Genomic DNA, 17,258 nt, shown 5'->3' on the forward strand with positions numbered 1-17,258 from the left:
GGGTAATCCAATAAAGTCCAAGCCAAAACAGTGTTTCATTTTCTGTGAAATCAGAAATGAAATGGCTAATTAAACAGTTTCTGCTATGCAGGATGACACCCCTCTTTAAAGAAAAGCGAAGGCCTGGCTCTTGGCTACCATATGCTTGTTCAGACTGGGAGGACAACATCACCACGTCTCATGTTTCTTTTCCCAGAACACATCCGTGCTTCGGTGCTCTGGGGAATCTGGGCTTGTTGGTAGTGATAAATCTTCTTCAGACTCTTGATCCCATTTCTATCATGAACCAGACTAAAACACCTTGAAATGTGGGGTTGTGTGTACATTCAGAAGTTGTGCCTTAGTTATAAAAGGCAAAGGTGCGTGGCATGAGTTGACAGACTCTCAGGTTTTACAGCTTTTTGACTTATTTCACAACGATGTTCAGATTCCAAAACTGAAATTTTGACACAACTAGTCTGTCCCTTTCCAAAGCACAGGTTTCCCTTCCCGTTCCTGCTGACTCTAAGGAGCATCACACACTTCTTCCCGCCCAGCTGACACAAGAGCAATGCCAGTACAGGCCAGTGCTAGAAGACCAGATCTCTTAAGGACTGAAAAGAACTTGGAAGCTGTGCTGATGGACATCACACACACAGACTGTGGTAAGACATGAGTTGGAGATAAATTTGTTTTCCACAAATCAAAGTTAGGAAAAGTTCACTGTGTTTTTCAACCACTTATAAGTCACGGGCAACTGGGGCCATTTTGTCCTTGTGTTTATGCATTAAAATACTCTCTTTAATGCTATTATCATACATTCATTTTCTCGTTTGACCAGTAAAGGGAAACTTACAGTGAGGAAAGAAACAACATGTAAGGCCAGAAGGCCTCTGGAGTTGTGGAGATATTAAATAGATCCCATACATCAGTTGTTTGTGGGTCTGTCTAGTGACAGGCCACTGTTTATCTTATGATAAAATAGCATGTTAGGGAAATGTCTCTCTCAACTGCATTTCTATAGGAAATATTTTTGTAGAAAGAAAATAGAAGGAAAAGGTAAGATGAGAAAAGTAAGGAGAAAAAAAAAAAAAAAAAAAAGTAACTTGAGAAATTCAGGGGCAATAAATCACCACACCAGATGGTATTCATCTGTGAATTCTGTGCAGTGCTATCAATTTAAAAAAATTGCACGGGAGTGTGCTATTAAAAAGCAAGCGTGTTATCTGCCTGTGTTCATTACCCAACTCCCTGGTGTCCCAGCACATACCAGGAACTGGGTGTGACATGCCAGCACCTTTGGGTGCTTCCAGAGCCTACCTGACAGCCCCACTGTGGCCTTTGAAAACATGGAAAATTTTACTCAGTGGATTACATGTGTATTTGCTTACTGATTTTCTTCACTGCTGTGAGGAAGTGCAACTGAATCGGTGGGTTCTGTATAACATTTTTAAGATCCATCAAATGCTGATGTACTTCTGTCTTTCTGCCAATTTATAGTCCCTCAGAGATGAATACTTCATGTTAAGCTCACATGCCTTTCATCCTAGGCCTTTGATGGCTTTTGGATGCCTTTGCCCCATTTGTGGATGAGGAGAAAGCTCATGACACAGCTAGATATGGTTTGCTGATCAGGAGAAGTCTCATTTTGGCATCAAACCCATCCTTGTCATCCTGAGCAGGGCTTTATTTCCATGTCCGGGAGACAGTGGATGGAAAAATGGCTTGTCTCAATCCAGTCTTGGGTCTACCAGATAAGAGCCCAGCAGGATCTGATCAGCACTCATAGCTGATCGCTGGGCACTGCCTGCTCTCTCAGAGGGAAGTGTTACATAGGATACAGCTAGGAAGTAGTAAGAGGGTGTCACCAGCTTGCCATCTGCAGAGCTAAGTTCTGGCTTTATCTGACTCAGGTGGTTGTGGAGTCTTCTCTGGAGAGATGCAAAACCTGCCTGGGCGCTTTCCTGTGTGAGCTGCTGTAGGGAACTTGCTTTAGTAGGTGGGTTGGGCTAGGTGATCCCTAGAGGTTGGGTCCAACACCTACAGTTCTGTAATTCTGTGGTTTTGCAAACTCCATGGAAAGCATCAGCAAAATAATGGACATTCAGGAATCCAGGAAAAAATGCAAGAAGGTGGTGGTGCATGGATTATGGGGCTTGCGTTGCAAGCTTGGGAAATGGCATTGTAGTGCCGATACAACTGGGACTTCAATGGCAGTAGGAGAAAATCCTGCATCTCTTGAATTGCTTTTTCTCTTTTCCTTGCTTTGTGAATCGCAGTGCGAAGGTAAATTCAGAAGATTATAGTTGTAGCAGTTAAGCAGGGGCATAAAATAAGGGATCTCTGAGCTCCATAACCCAAGGTGCGAACATTTAGTAAAGAAATGGAAAATAAAGATGGTTGAGGAAGCCAGGGCTGTGGACATAGGCAAACCATTCTCCTCCTTCCTCTGGCTTTCATTGCAAAATTGTCAGCCAGCCCTGGTCGTTCCAGACCCAGATTAAAGCAGAATATGCTGGCTCTGTGGCTTATGCATCCTGCTTAGAATATATTCAGAGGGTGCGTATGCATCTATGGAGAAAATACCTCATTAAAAACTGTGCTGTTTTGTTTGCCTGTCCTAAAATGATGTTTTGCAAAGAGAAGAAAATTGATTTAAAGGCCATGGGAACAAATTGAGGGGTCAATTTGGACTTTAATTCCAACAATTAATTAAGGAACTCTTCAGAGAGGTTTGTAAAATGAATATTGATCACGGATCTCAGGCACTCTGCAGTCATGCCTCGGTCCCGCTTCGTATCTTCACATTTTGATTTATGGGCTGTGTTTGGCAGCGGCGGAGCTCTGTGACAGCACATGTCTGGATGAGCAGCAGTCATAGAATCATAGAAAGGCTTAGGCTGGAAGGGACTTTAAAGATCATTGAGCTCCAACCCCCAGTCAGAGGGTCATCCAGGGCACCTCACCCCGCTGGCTTCCAGCTCATCTGAGCATTGTTTTGTCCCTACAGCAGCATAAAATGAGCAGCAGGTCTGAATTCTGCATTAGCAGGAGGGCAAAACTGCATCCAATGCTGGAAGCAGCAGAAATAGCAAAGAGCCCTCACTGTAAAGGAAACTTGTCTATAAAAGGACTGAATGTCACATTAGGATTTTTGCATGGTTTAGGTCTGCTTGGCTGCAGTTTTTCATGGCAGAGCTGCAAGCTGCTGCTACAGAAGCTCTGCAGGGGTAGATGTGGGCCCCGGCAGGTAGGAAAGCTCCTCCTGGTGCATGCTGCAAGGGGGTTTGCTCTGTTTGTGTGTCCTGCCAGGACAGGACACAGGAGAAAAATTAAACCTCATGAGTGAGTTCTTCTTTCTCCTTCTCAGTTCTTTGTTATGCCTCTTTCTTCTCGCAGTGAATGTCTGTTTGAAGCCAGCAAGATTGCAGTCATGGAGTTTTAGGGACATAAAATAGCTCCACTTGATGCAACCTCCATCTGTAACAGAAAATGTCAGGACAGGTTAAACTTGGGCAGTTCATCTTGATGCTCTACCTGGCATCCCTCCTCTTGCAGGTGCCCTCTGCACTGACCACAGAGCACAGCTCAGTGAGATGGGTCATGTCAGAAGCATCTGCAATCTTACAGAAGTGAAAACATCAAGCAAGCAGGAGTTTGCAGTGTCACCTAGATGTGAAACAAGTAGCATCAGGTTTAACACTACTGCTGCTTTTAGAAAGCCAATTTCCAGTGTAAGAAACCGTTCCCACCCATTCAGTACAAAACTCATCCCCTCTTCATGGAGCGTAATCAGATTAAACAGGTGAGAGAAAGAGAGCATAACAGAGAGAGATTAGGTGTAAATTCCAGTCGTAATGCAGCTTCAAAAAGAGAAATCAGGGTTTTTAACATTGAGAATTACTGCAGGACTGAAAAGTGCCCCTGGTGAAAAACAGAGTTGATATTCAGTCTTATTGTTTTATTTACTACTGCATTTACAGTGCACCCGACTAGTTAGCCAGCTACTTACAAAATGTATTTAATGTTTGAAGGCACTCAGTATGGCTATAAAACTGTTTTTAAGGGCATGCAAACACAGCGTGTTAACAGTATTACACATACTCTTGTTCCCAATGGAAAAAAAACAAAAGAATTCCGAGTAGCCTTGGTCTCACCCTGAGCCTGGGAGACAGGCTGCAGAGCTCACACTGCTTGACTTCCCGGCACTCGATGGGAGCCACTTAGCGGGATGAACTGCGGAGATCAATAACCCTTACATGCTATAAGTGATGTAGCACCGAGTACTTCAGGGCCGTTAAAAATCCTGCCATAAAGGATGACTTGCTGGTAGCCCAGAAATTAAGCAGGAGGGAATAAAACCCTCACAGTGGCTGTAGGGATGGAAAGTCTCGGAACACACGGAGATGAGAACAGGCGCCGGAGAGGCACCCGCCTGCGTGTTTATCCATTTATGAAAATCAGGAATCCAGAGGCAAATACGCTCAGCAGTCCCCCAGTGCGGGTAATTGAAAGCGAGCGCTGAAAGCGTGAGCGTGTATGTCATGCTCCAAGGGTTAACACTCTTCTGGGGCACTTAAGATGAAATCCCTCTGAGTCCACCCGTATCTCCCGCCTGTCCCTCAGCCATTACTTTGTTTCTCCTTTCCGTAAATTTTTATTATTTAGGACAGAGTGATTTTTTTCCTTGCAAATCTCATGCTGGCTCACCCTTTGCATATTGTATTCATCAAGAGGCTCTACGGCTTTCTCTGAGGATCTTTGCTGCTGTTTTTCCTGGTAGTGTGGGGAGGGCTTAGGAGTCCTGGGAGAACCATTAGTTCCTTTTGAAAGGATTGATATGGACTTGGCCTTCTTCCAGTCCTCTACTGTAGAAACTGTAATTTATCATTAAAAAGCATACATTATTTTTGCGAGCCGTTCAGCTACTTCATTTTCAGTTCCTTCAACTTTTCTGGATGGGTGCCATGGAAACCCAAATGATTTATTATTATTTAGTGGTTGGGATTGAACAGGCGCCTCTTTATTGCCCTCTGTACATCTCCATCAGCAGGAGCAGCACAGTCCCAGCATTGGGTGCAGGAGGGATGGTAGGATCAGCCAGCACGACAGGACAGTGTGTGCAGCATCACCTGCTGAAGCTGCTTGGCCTTGGGCGAGGGCAACAAGCTGAGCTGGAGGCTTAGTGTTTTCTTCAGGTGTGTTGGGTTTCTGAACCAGAGGAGTCAAGGCGAGATTCCTCTCCTTCCATGCGCTACAGTATGACTGTATTTGTGTATTTGGTCTCACGGTGCTGCTCTGTGCATCAGTCATTTTGGTATCACACTGAGGTGCTGTCGGCGTCTCACGTCTAGCTGGCTCCAAGCCTCCCCTGTCAAGCTGACATAAAGGTCGAGGTGTGAAGCTTGTTTCCCATCATCTGGACAGCCCTTGCTTCTCTCTGCTTTGGCGGACTTCTTGTCCTGTTGGCATGGGAATAGGAATAAGCATCATCTCCTTCCCAGTTCTTCTTCCTCTTCACTGATGTTTACTGATGCTTTCTAGTCACCCCACATTTATCTCAGCCCAATTATTTCAATAAAAGGCTTAGAAGAAATAACTTAGTGCTACCGTATGACATGTAGGAATGCTCCAAGTGATACGTTAACAAATCGATTAGCCAGAGTAATACAACGAGCCTGCTGCTACCTATGCACAAATGTAGAACACACGTAGTGCTGCCTTACATTAGTGGCAGGATGGTCAAGTAATGCAGGACAGCAGAATTCCTCTCCTGAGATTATTTTGCTGGTGCAGACACCAAGACTGAGACATTTAAACAAGAAGACGCAGATCCCTGAGGCTGAACATAAAATATTTATATGAAGAGGCCGTGGACCAATAAATTTCAGTTACAAATGTTTACAGCTGAAGGTAGTAATAAATAACTTTCCAAAAGCAATATTTCAATTTGTGCTTATTGTACTTGTACTACACATTACGTTTTCAGGAAACAATAATAATTATAGCAGGACATCGAATTAGCTCATGTTTAATGAATGATTACCCAGTTTAGTTGTGATCGTTATAACATCAGGACACAATTAAAACCGTGCAACGCTGTTTATTCTGGGGAGATATGGGACTGTTTCTCCATGGCTACCATTTATATGACCAACCAATGTATAATCTGTTTATTACGTTGTGACAGAAGTAGGTAAGCATTAATAAATTTGTCAGACAACTCCTAATTCTTGAATTTCCAGCCATCTAACTTCAGTTCTGTAGGCTTCACGTGAGCTTTGGCAACAGAGAGTTAAAGCCAGGAGAAAATTCACTCTTTGATAAGCTTAATGTCTGTTTCCTACTGATCCATAAGGACCCAAATCGTTGCAGGTTGTCCTCTTGTATCCCCTCCCACACACTCACTGCAGCCAGCATGGCTGTTTGCTCCTCATTGCTTTGGGCAATGCTGTTGTCTTCTTTGACTTGTGTATTTCTCATAGGGCAAGGCATAGCTTTGTTTCAAGCTGTCATCTAACAATTAAACGAGATTGGTTGGAACAGAAAGACATGATTTGTTTACATCAACAGGTGTGTTCGCATCTATTTTGGGTTGATGTAGCTTTGTTTGGTACAAGCAGAGTGATTTATGCTATGTAGAATTGAGTCACCCCAGTGCAAGGCAAACACCTCCTAATTCTGTCTGTCCATCTGTCAGTCTCGCCTTTTTGGGCTGTAGCTTTCCTGTGGCAGGAACCCCTAAGCTCTTTCCACTGCATAGTGGGGAGCTCCTGGCTTGCCCACCTGGCATATCCTGGTAGAGTGGGAGACAGCAGAGTTACAAATAACTCTGTATGAGCTTGCAAGCAAGCTGGAGAACTCTTTTGACCTGACTTGACCCTTTGGCAAGTGGGCTTCACTTATCCTACTGGAGGCTTCTGTTGACTGTAAGCTATTTCTCAGCAGCTTCGAAGCAATTAGCTTTCACTGAACAACTTTTTACTGCTTTCATACTGGTTTTCTAAGCAGTGTGTGGATTGGATGTACTTACTGGGTGCTGGATTGCTGTGCTTAATGCTGATGAGGTTTAGCAGCAGTGGGAAGGATGTTTGGATACTGGGAAGGGGCAGACCTGGAAAACAGTGAGACAGTGAACTTATCCTACGTGCTCCTTGGGTTAATGCACTCAGGGAGCTGCCTTTCTTCTTTCTGTCTTCTCACTGCTTAGAGACTAAGAGAAGCTAGCCAAATTTCCCCCTCGTAGTCTGCATCTCTGCTAATAACCACCCGAGATAAATTTAGCTGGGAAACCAGACTGGTTGGTTTGCCTTTTGGGGGAAAGCAACCCATTTGCAGTCTTTGATCTTCACTGCGATGTTTGGAATGTGCAAGGAGAGCAAAAAGGAGAAAGAGGCAAACATTTGAATGCAGCTCTCTGTGACAGCCTCCCTCTCGGAGATCTGTGTTGTCTCAGCAGTGGCCCAAAAGTAATGACATGTCTGGTATCAGCACAGTGTCCACGCTCCCTTCCACTCTTCTCAACGAGGTTGTGACCTTTTAGGCTGCATAAAAGCAGTATTTCAAGGCAAATTTTCTCATTAGCAAAAGCTAAAGGAATATTTCCAAAAGCTGTAGGTGGGAGCCTGGATGAAGCTCATGCAGCCGATGCAGAAGGGAGCTCTGCTGCCATTGATGAGCTTCTCTTGCTCCTGAAGTCAAGAGCGTGGTCAAACGTTTTGATGCACAGGGACCTTGGAGTCAGAGGTGAGCTTTGTGCAGAACAGCTAGACAGATGGAGGAATGGAGAGACTCCAAAAGAATGATGAAAATATTAATAAATATTAAGATTCCCATGAATTATTGAATTGCTAATTGAATTATTGAAGAATAAGTATTAATATTCATAGCATCCGGATTGGCGATGATAGATTAACCACGATGGCATAATTTAACAAATTTTAATTTTTTTTTTAAATAAAACATTGAACAAATAACAATTCCACCATTTTTCTGTCTTATAAAATGAAGTGTGAAGGGCTCATGAATATATGCAGCCTTTACTGATTTAAAAACAAGCTTTTGTGTGTTTTATTTTTATTCTTGATAGTTTTATGTTAAATTTTTTTTTTCTCAGATTGTCTCCCAATAAACCTCTTCTACTCTCCCTGAGACAGGAAGAAATCTATGGTGAAATAAGCTTGTAGTAGCAGCACTATAAATCCACAGCATAAGTAAGTACAGTAGTAAGTGCATAATATGGCTCTGTTCCTTTCTACTCATTTCTCTTTCTGAAGTCTATATAACACAGTGATTGATGTGTATGGAAACCTTTTAGCACATATTAAACCAAGGAGTCAAAATATTTTTTTAAGCTTTTCCAAGATCTGTTGATCCAAATTCTTATCAGAATCTCCTGAAAGGTTACGTTGACTGTTTTCCAAGTTCTTCTTCTCATTTAATAGTTTCTATGTTTCATTTATTTTCATGACAGTAGTATGGTAAAATGTGGGTGTGAAAAAAAATTCAAAATGGCACACCAAAACTTGACAAGGAATGTTTCTGAAACAGCATTTCCAAAGTGAAATTTACAGTTTCCAGAAAACATCAGATTTTGAAAAGCTGATTTGGGCTCACTAGTAAGAAAAAACAAATTGTAATCCAAAAATGGGTAGGTTTGACCTAAAAGGTTTATTTTGCTGGAGAAGAAGGCTTAGTTGAGAGCACCCCACCAGATCTGACCATAAGCCAAATTTTTAAGTCTCATCTGTAGGAACCCTTTCAAACAGATGTGTTCACTGTCTGCGATTTTATCATCTTTTCTCTAAATTATTTAACTGCACTTCACAGGGAAAAATGGTTCTTTGACTTCCTTCACAATATAACATCATGTCAGAAATAGACTTGAGATCCTGTTATTTATATTACTGAAGTACTGAACGGCCTTGCCTGAGAACAGGCTGTTCCAGCATTAACTGGAGTTCTGTGTTTCAATGGGAGATGGTCTGTGCCAGGAAGAACAGAGGTAAACAAGAAGGACAAGGAGTCCTCTGACAGCTGGAGCAGCCCAAGACCACCAGCTGCAAGTGGTTAAGTACAAGTGGCAAATCTAAGCCATTTTCCAAGGTATCCTACAGTGGTCTGTTTATCCATCTTTCCTCTCTGGGAGCTGGGATGAGCCTGGGATGTGCTCCTGGGGGACAAGAGGTAGAAAATTCCTGCTTTAATACAGCATTTGTACTGATAAATGAGTTTATTAAGGAAGCAGATCCAAACGTGCACCTATGTTGTAACGCAGCAGATGATGAGCTGACCGGGAATGGGGATAACTAAATTTATTCATTCAGTGGGTGGACATTCCTGTCTAATAAACCACAGTGACAGATCCATCATAAAAAGCTGGGCCATTAAGTTTCTGATTAGCAAACACAAACTGGAACACCTCCTGGATGCCTAGAACGAGGCGCCTGTGCTAAGTGCAGGGTCAGGCTGGCCCACCTTTCAGAGCCACTGCTGTAATCATCTTTTAGCAGGAATGGTTAGTGAGGCTAGTCTTCTAGGACTAAAGCTCAGAATGGAAACTTAATACTATCTTTTGTTTATTTGGATACAAAAAAAAAAAGGTAACTGAAAATGAGCAGTTTTTCCTAAGCTTTGGAGTCAGTTTCAATGCTTTGTTGTGCCTCTTTGTGAGGGTGTGTGCACACCTAGCACTGAGCATTCTGTAGCTGTATTATATTGTTTTGTTTTTTAGTTTTTCAGTGGAATACGAGTAAGATAATGACTGAGGTTTGAGCTGCATCCTTGTGCGGAGTGAAAGACAAGGTGATGCTTCTTTAGCAGCTGTTGCTCTTAGTACTTACTGAGAGCTTTGTTGGTACACAAAGCTCTTCTCAGGACTGCGCTTCCTCTGATATGTTAGAAACTATTTCTTGGCATGAAGTAATTAGGCAAGGCAATTGCACAGCAAAGGCACGGGGGTGCTGGCTGATCATGGCCTGCTCCTTGCTCAAGTGCCGCACTCACTGACGAGCCTATCCTTGCTGTTGGCAGTTGTGTTTTTTGGGGGCAAATGAGATCACTGGAGTCTGCAGGCTTCCGCAGGGCTAAGGCACTGACCTGGAGCTCCAGGAGACACGGCTGTAGAGCAGCACTTTGTGTAGGCAAACATGGGTGTTCTCAAGGAGAGGTGGTCATTAAATGTCCTCCCATAGCTGCTCAGAGACCCTATCTGTAGTTTGAAACTTTTGTGTGCCTACAGCCACTGGAGCGTGAGGGACCACGTCTTGTTTTTTGACACGTGTTTATGTAAGGGTGGGTGAAGTTGGCCCAAAGAGACAGCAGTGTCCTTCCTTCCAATTGCCACTACATCTGGAAGACAAAATTGATTTATTTTCTCAATAATTAGTTCCTGCAGAGCTTCACTTGTTGTGAATTCTCCAAATGGGCCCATTTCAGGCTGTCTGTGGAGAAGTTACAGGCTTTATCCTGCTCCCTGCACACCCAGAGGCTGTTGGTGCTTAGCTTGGCACCGATGGCCGATGACTCAGCCAGCCCACAAGGATTGCAAACCTCTTTGGGAATCCTTGCTTTATGGCTAGCGAGAAGGTGATATTGTTAGTGACAGCACAGAAAGATTGGCTGAAACAATATAAAGAGGTTTCCATGGTGATCCCTTCGTACCGCAGTAAGTTTCATCCTGCAGTCAGCTGGGTTGTGCTTCTTCCCCCGGAGGAAGAGTTTTCTGCTCCCCCCGTGTTATTACTTACTGCTTGTGCTGAGAAATGCCAGCAGACCCCAAGCAAAGCCAGCAACGTGGGCGTCTCTGCAATGGCTTTGTCCCAAAAAGGTTGGGCAGGTCAGGTGATTTGTGAGTGCTTTAGAAATCGTCTTGCTTTCATTTATAGATAAATACTAGATATCAAGATACAGATGGAGTTAAAGATAATAGAGGAAAGAAATAGGTTTCTTCCCACTTTATAGCTGGGGAAAGAAACAATGAAATGATGGAAGAATCCTAAAACCTATCTGCCATAAGAGGCAGGAATTAAACATGTGTTTCCAAACTCCAGTCTTCCCCTCAGCCACAGAAGACACTTTCTCTCCCATGGAGCAGGGATGTTGATGCCAGTAGGTGCTGATATGCAGAGAACGTGCTGGTGGAGAAGGGAAGCTTTTAACACTTGAGTGACTGCTCCAAGAGCAGCATTGGGAGGCAAGGAAGAGGCATGGGGTCTTCCTAGGCTATGTGCAGTCCCATGAAAGTGTGACCTCTCTTTCCAGGAGATGAGGAAACCCCTCTGGCTGTCAGAGCTGCTTAGTCACAGTGCCACATCAACATGACAGCTCTGAAGAAGTGAGCAGCTGCAAGACATGCCTTGCAACAGCTTCCCCACTCATCATCTCAGGATAATGGCATCATTTCCATCTGCATCTCAATGATGAGTTGCAAACATAGTGCAAGTCAATCTTTGCCATCCAAAACATGCTTAGTAAGAGCAGCAGTGTTCCTCTCAGAAGGTGTGGCATTGAATGCAAATGCACAGTGTCTTAGATGGCATTAATTTATGCCACAGAAAAAATCTCTTTCTTCTGCTCCACGTACTACGTGACCAAAAGTGTGTTGACCTATGCATGGCCACACTCAGACCCCTACAAATGGGATTCCTTTGGAACTGTTTTATTTCCACTCTCCAAGACAACCTTTCATCAGATGGAACACGTTGAAAGGCAACCTTTCATCAGATGAAAAAAATACAACTCCCAAGCTATACGGCTGCAAGGGAAAGCTTTTTTAAAAAGAAAGAAAGAAAGAAAATTTATGCTGAGTGACTCTGCAAGAAAGCAAGCATGAGAAAGCCTTACAAGGCAATATAAAAAGATACGGGCTGTGGCTGGAGGCTTGGTTCCTACCCCAGCTCAGCACTGTGCTCATCGGAGTGCTGGGGAAAAGAGCTTCCCTTGCTGGCTCACAGCTCCCTCCTCGGGAGTGGTATGTGTGCATTGCTGGGCTGAATTTGCTTTGCAAATCTATCTTTGTGTCTTCAGATTAGCTCTATTTGCTGAGGATTTTGGAGGTAATGCGGGGGAATATTCATGTTTCTGTTAGTTGAAATTTCAGCTTTTTGTTAACATTATGCCAGCATGACAAGCACATAGTGGGTATTTTCAGGCTAGATGACGCTTTGTTTTCTTTGCTTTTCTCTTGAAGCCAGTGACTCTATTGTGGGTATGTCTCCTCTGTGCTCATTGCTGTGGCTGTAGCTGGAGTTGACCATTGGGTTGTGCTTTGGCTAGGTGGCTGATGCTCAGCAGCACTACTGTAAAACCACTGAGCCTGGCAGGTGCAGGAAGGTCATCTCAGGACATACACAAACACTAACCCTCAGCACTCTGAATGGGCATGCTTTGGCTGCGCAGCGTGCTCCGCTCTGCTAGCACAGCTGATCGCACAGCCTTCATCTTCCTGCAAGCACAAGTGCATCCCTTTGCTCCAAACCTGACTGTGAGACAGAAGTGTGGTATGTGGTCTTTTATCTGTGAAAGCTAAATAATCATTTATCACTGCTTGCTCCTCTGTGTAACCTGACATTAATCTGAGAGATGATGCAAGCTGTGGAACCTGATTGCCTGTGCTCTTTGGACGTAGGGAAGCAAGAAGTCACTGGTCATCCTGTGCCAGAGGAACCTTTGGATGCTCTTCCACCAGCTAGCTTTATTTCCAGCAGAAGATACTGGTTTATCACAGGCTTCTTTATTTAGAGCAGAAAGACTTAGCAGGAATTTTTGCCTGAGACCAGTCCTCCCCCATGGGGCTGGGGCATCTGCTGTCAGTCCACATGACCCAGGACAGCCTAATGACCTCAGCATATTGCCCCCAGTGAACAGGAGTTCCAGTCAGTGATCACAGGCAGACCACAGGCAGAAGGGTGCCTTCAAGGTGAGGCTGGACTGGGCTCTGAGTACCTGACCTAGCTGGAGAAGTCCCTGTTCATTGCAGGAGTGTTGGATGACGTTTAAAGGTCTCTTCTCAACTCAAACGGTTCTATGACCTTCAAAGCATAGGAGGGCAGCAGGATAATCAGTAATGGGTGCCACAGCATAACAAAATAAGTTGAATTTGCACCAAGTGGCGAGTTGTGATATCAAAACAACCTTTGATGACCTCACAAACCAAGCTTGTGCTTTTTCACCAGCAACATTTCTTAGAGAGATGTTAGAGATGCTAGTGCAAAAGAGCAAGAGGTGATAGAGAGTGGGCTATATTGCTACAGATATCAGAGACTATGAAATACTCATGGTTTGCCTAAGTAAAACCCAGAGGGTGTGCACGTTGCCCTTCCTCAAATTACAAGAGAAGCATAATCCTTGTTCTAGTGCCAGGCTGGCTGCCTGGGATCCCAGTGGGCATGGTAGCAACTACATGGGAGAGCTGCAAGAGAAGAGCGTTCACCGAAGTGTGCTACTCGGACCTTAGTCTCGCCTGAACCTTTGCTGAGGTTCAGAAAAGTCCCAGAGTTCTTTTTGATGTCAGCCTTTGCCCTTGTTGTTTCAGAAATTGGAGAGATGCCATCCCACCTGCTCTGCTGCAGGACTCTGGATAATCGCACCTGATCGCCGTTGGCAGGCAGCCACTGGAAACCACTAGCAGCACACTCAGAAACTGCACCAAAGTAGGCAACCACCAACTCCAGACACGTGGCACCTGCAAGAATTTGTTACTCTTTCTTAAAAAGAAGGAAAAAAAAAAGTGTTCCCTCCCCCCAATTTCCATTTGTTAATAACGCTCAAGCACCTCATTAACTCTGATAGTACATTTTTGGCTAGCCGCATTGCTAAGCATGTGTTAAGCTCTGATGAAGTGCAAGAAACTACCTTTGTAACAGCAGTGGTGTCTTCTGAATGCAGTTAGCGCCTCACCAGTGCTGATAAGGTGCGAAAAATGATCTTCCCATCTACAGTTGTGTCAACTGAATGCAATTAGCACCTTTACATGTGTTTAAAATCATGACCACAGGTAATACGTTTCAGCAGCCTGCAATACATTAGCACTTAATCCCATCTTTGTGAATCGAGGGGGAAAAAAAATCACTGCAAAACCAGCACAATGCATGCAATTAAGTGCCATTAACATCCCATTAACTATTTTTAATGAACTAAATCCGTCCCAGGTTGGTGAACAATGGACTGGGGACTTTGCATACTTCCCTGTAGAAATTGCTTACGCTGTAGGCTTGTGTCAAGGGGAGATCTGCTTATCCCTGCTAGACTTGTTTCAGTAGCTCTCTTAAATTGTCGTGGTGAAGCTCTGCTTTTTCCTCCTTGACATGGGCATTTAAGAACGTTAAGAGCAGCTGAGATTAGCCCACACTAAAGGTTGATCTAGCCTGCTGTCTAGTCTTGAATGACCAGAACTACTGGATGCTGTAGAGGAAGTTAGCCTGAGCCAGCTTATCATTGGAGCATCTCCAGCTGCTGCCCCCCAGCCCATCACCAAACAGCCAGTGCTGAGCACCCTGAGATGCTGGACATGCAGGATGCTCACCCCCCAAAAATAGGAAAAGGGAAAATAAGAGAGAAAAAAAGCACAGCATGTATTTTTTCTTTTGATGCACATTGCCAAGATGCTCTGCATTGATCACTGTCGTATTGCTCTCAAGCTATTAATCTCTTCTCTGAGTTAGTAAAAGTGATCAAACCTTTAGCTCTGTATGGAAATCTCTCCAGGTCTGAATAATCTCTGTCTGAACTCTCTGAACTCCTCCTTTTTAAAACCTACTGGACACAGGAGGAGTAGGACTTATGCAAGAGTGTTGATAATTTTTTTCCATCCCTACAGAGTGTGCATGCAGCATGGTGGTACTCAGACACCGCATATCCACACCAGAGAAGGCTTTAATGGGAATATTTCAAAGATGTGAAGAAGAAATGACACTGACATGTACCAGAGTGCAATTCAAAGGTAATTTCATACTGAACTGCTGATAAGTCTGACCTTTTAAACTTTTATTTCCATTTTTTTTGCACTGAATTTGTAATTGTAAGAGTAAAATCCACATCTGAGAAACACAATGCAGGATGTTCAGGGCTTCTCCTGCTACTGATAGGTGTGGGGCTGTGTAAAGATTGCATCTTGCTGGGACAGAAGGGAACACTGTGCTCAACTCCTTGCACAGCACGGGACATAAAGCATTATTCCTGGAGCTTGTGGCCAAAGCAGAGTGTATCTTTGCAAAAAGCACACTCTATCTTGCTGCAATTCATTCTTGACCGTCCTTTATTTTGTCTGTATTTCCACAATTCATGGCACTCTGTACAGAAATAACTATTCAGAGCAAGATTAACACTTGCAAACTGCTATTTGAAGGTGATATTGTTTTGTTTCCTAACCTAAATCAAGCCGTGTCCGGATTAATAGAAATGTCTACTGTGAATTTAGATGTTTGTTTTGTCTTCTCAGTGAAGCTAAGATTGCTGCTACACATCCGAATAGAGGCTCCTTCCTTTCTTCTCCCCTCTCTCAGCTTAGGAGATGAAGTTGCCTTTCAACATATATGTCTTAAAGCACCAAAAGAGCTTAGGTGTCTGACTCAGCCTTCTGGATCTGCAGTGCTAATGGAAAGGACTTGATCTGAAGCATGCTGGAGTAGGTGAGTGGTTGGATCAGGCTGATGCTGGCTTCGTTATTTACTTGATAAAATGGATAAACTTGTATGAGATCTATGAGATCCAGCATGGATATCAGGCATGAGGGACTCCCCACCTGTACTTCTTTGATTAATCTTTGTCTTTTAGGGATTCTGTTACTGTGTTGGGACACTGTAACACACTGCCTTTCTGCTCACTATATACATGTGTGGCAATACTCTAGAGGGCATTTTTTGGTTAGACTTATTTTTCACTTGCAATGCTCTTTCTTGGAGAGAAAATCCTGGCCACATCTGCAGCAATGACTGAGTGTTAAGGGTAGGATGAAGGGGATTGATGTCCTCACTGATGTCCTCACTGCCCCCTAGGTTCTGCCCTCTCCAATGGGAGTCAGGATTGCTGCAGATTGTTACAAGCAGGCAATGCAACTTTCTGCAGCTTGCTGAGATCCAGAGCAGCCAGTCTGACTCTATTTTAAGAGAAAATTCCTACACAAGAGGCAAAAAGAGACAGATCAGCATTACTAAGTGGATTTGAGGCCATGTACCCAGTCCAGGCAAGCCAGTGCTGCAGCAGCATCCTGCCCAGAACTGAGGCATTGCACAGCCCCGTTAGGGTGCAGCCAAACACTGACAGTCATCCATTCTGTAAATTAAATTTCACTCTGCTCAGTTGTTGAAGGATTGCTGATCTCGCAGGTTAGCATGGATTGATTCCAAAACCTGTAAGGGTAGTGAGAGAGAGAGCTTTGGCAGCCTTTGGGTCCAGCCTCATGTAGAAGGTCCTTCTGCCCTGGGAGGAATGGGGTAGGTGCTCCGGGAGTGGGTTTTCCTCTCTGTGCTGAAACCTCCCACAAAGGACTGAATTAATGGACCAAATTGCCCAAACCCTTTCTTCAAAACATTGAGAAGGGTCCTGGTGTGAGCCAAAGGGTTGAGTGTCTCCTTGAACCAAGGTGTAGATCTGGTAACAATATCCTTGTTCCTTGGGCTGAGGTTCATGCAGTGGGATGGGAGGAGGAAAATATGAGTGAGTAACTGGAGATGAGAGAATACTTCTGGGTAAGCAGGGCCAGAAAAGCAGAAAATAAAGAAAAAAGCAAACAAACAAACCCCAAAACATGAAGTTTTCTTCTGCCTGAAGGTGATTCCTGCTGAGTTTTCTAGTGATGTGCAGAGGGAAAAAAACTGATGTAGGCTACTGTACGATGCAGGAGTTTGTAGAACTGTATCTATTTAAACACAGGAATACACTTTCTCCTGATGAGGTCTGTGAAAAACCAGCAGTATGCCTCTTGACCCAAGTCTTTAACTGACACCATCTTGGCAATTTAATGAAATTAAATGGCTGGACTATGGGGAGATCATTAGAAAGTAATCCAAAGGCAAAAGCTCTCCGAGCTAGTTCAGCTCTCAAACACTTATTTGTTTGCCAGCTTCAGTAAAGCAAAACCCCTTAATAGGCATTGGCAGTATTTACAATGTGCTCTCCTCTGATGTGGGGACAGCAACACATGTTGCAGGATGACTTCATATTTTGGCATGAGATCTTCAGAGAACACCTCCAGGACAGTCACACAACTCCCCGCCTTCTATTGGGCAAGCTTGGCTGGATGTGCAGAGGCTGCTTTGTGTCCCAAATTCTTGCTTCTG

General features: G+C 44.0%; 1 long non-coding RNA gene across 1 annotated transcript in view; it reads left to right on the forward strand.

The window, feature by feature from the left end:
* The first annotated feature begins 13,523 nt into the window (after nucleotides 1-13,523).
* LOC122162288 overlaps nucleotides 13,524-17,258 on the forward strand; it is a 7,227-nt gene continuing 3,492 nt past the window's right edge. The window contains exons 1-3 of the long non-coding RNA XR_006169462.1: nucleotides 13,524-13,631; nucleotides 14,798-14,920; nucleotides 15,483-15,608. This is a non-coding gene — a long non-coding RNA (uncharacterized LOC122162288). The remainder of the gene's footprint in view (nucleotides 13,632-14,797; nucleotides 14,921-15,482; nucleotides 15,609-17,258) is intronic.

Source organism: Centrocercus urophasianus, unplaced genomic scaffold (genome assembly GCF_019232065.1).
Source record: "Centrocercus urophasianus isolate 14NV4802_14NV808 unplaced genomic scaffold, USGS_Curo_1.0 seq_20, whole genome shotgun sequence".
Taxonomy (NCBI): domain Eukaryota; kingdom Metazoa; phylum Chordata; class Aves; order Galliformes; family Phasianidae; genus Centrocercus; species Centrocercus urophasianus.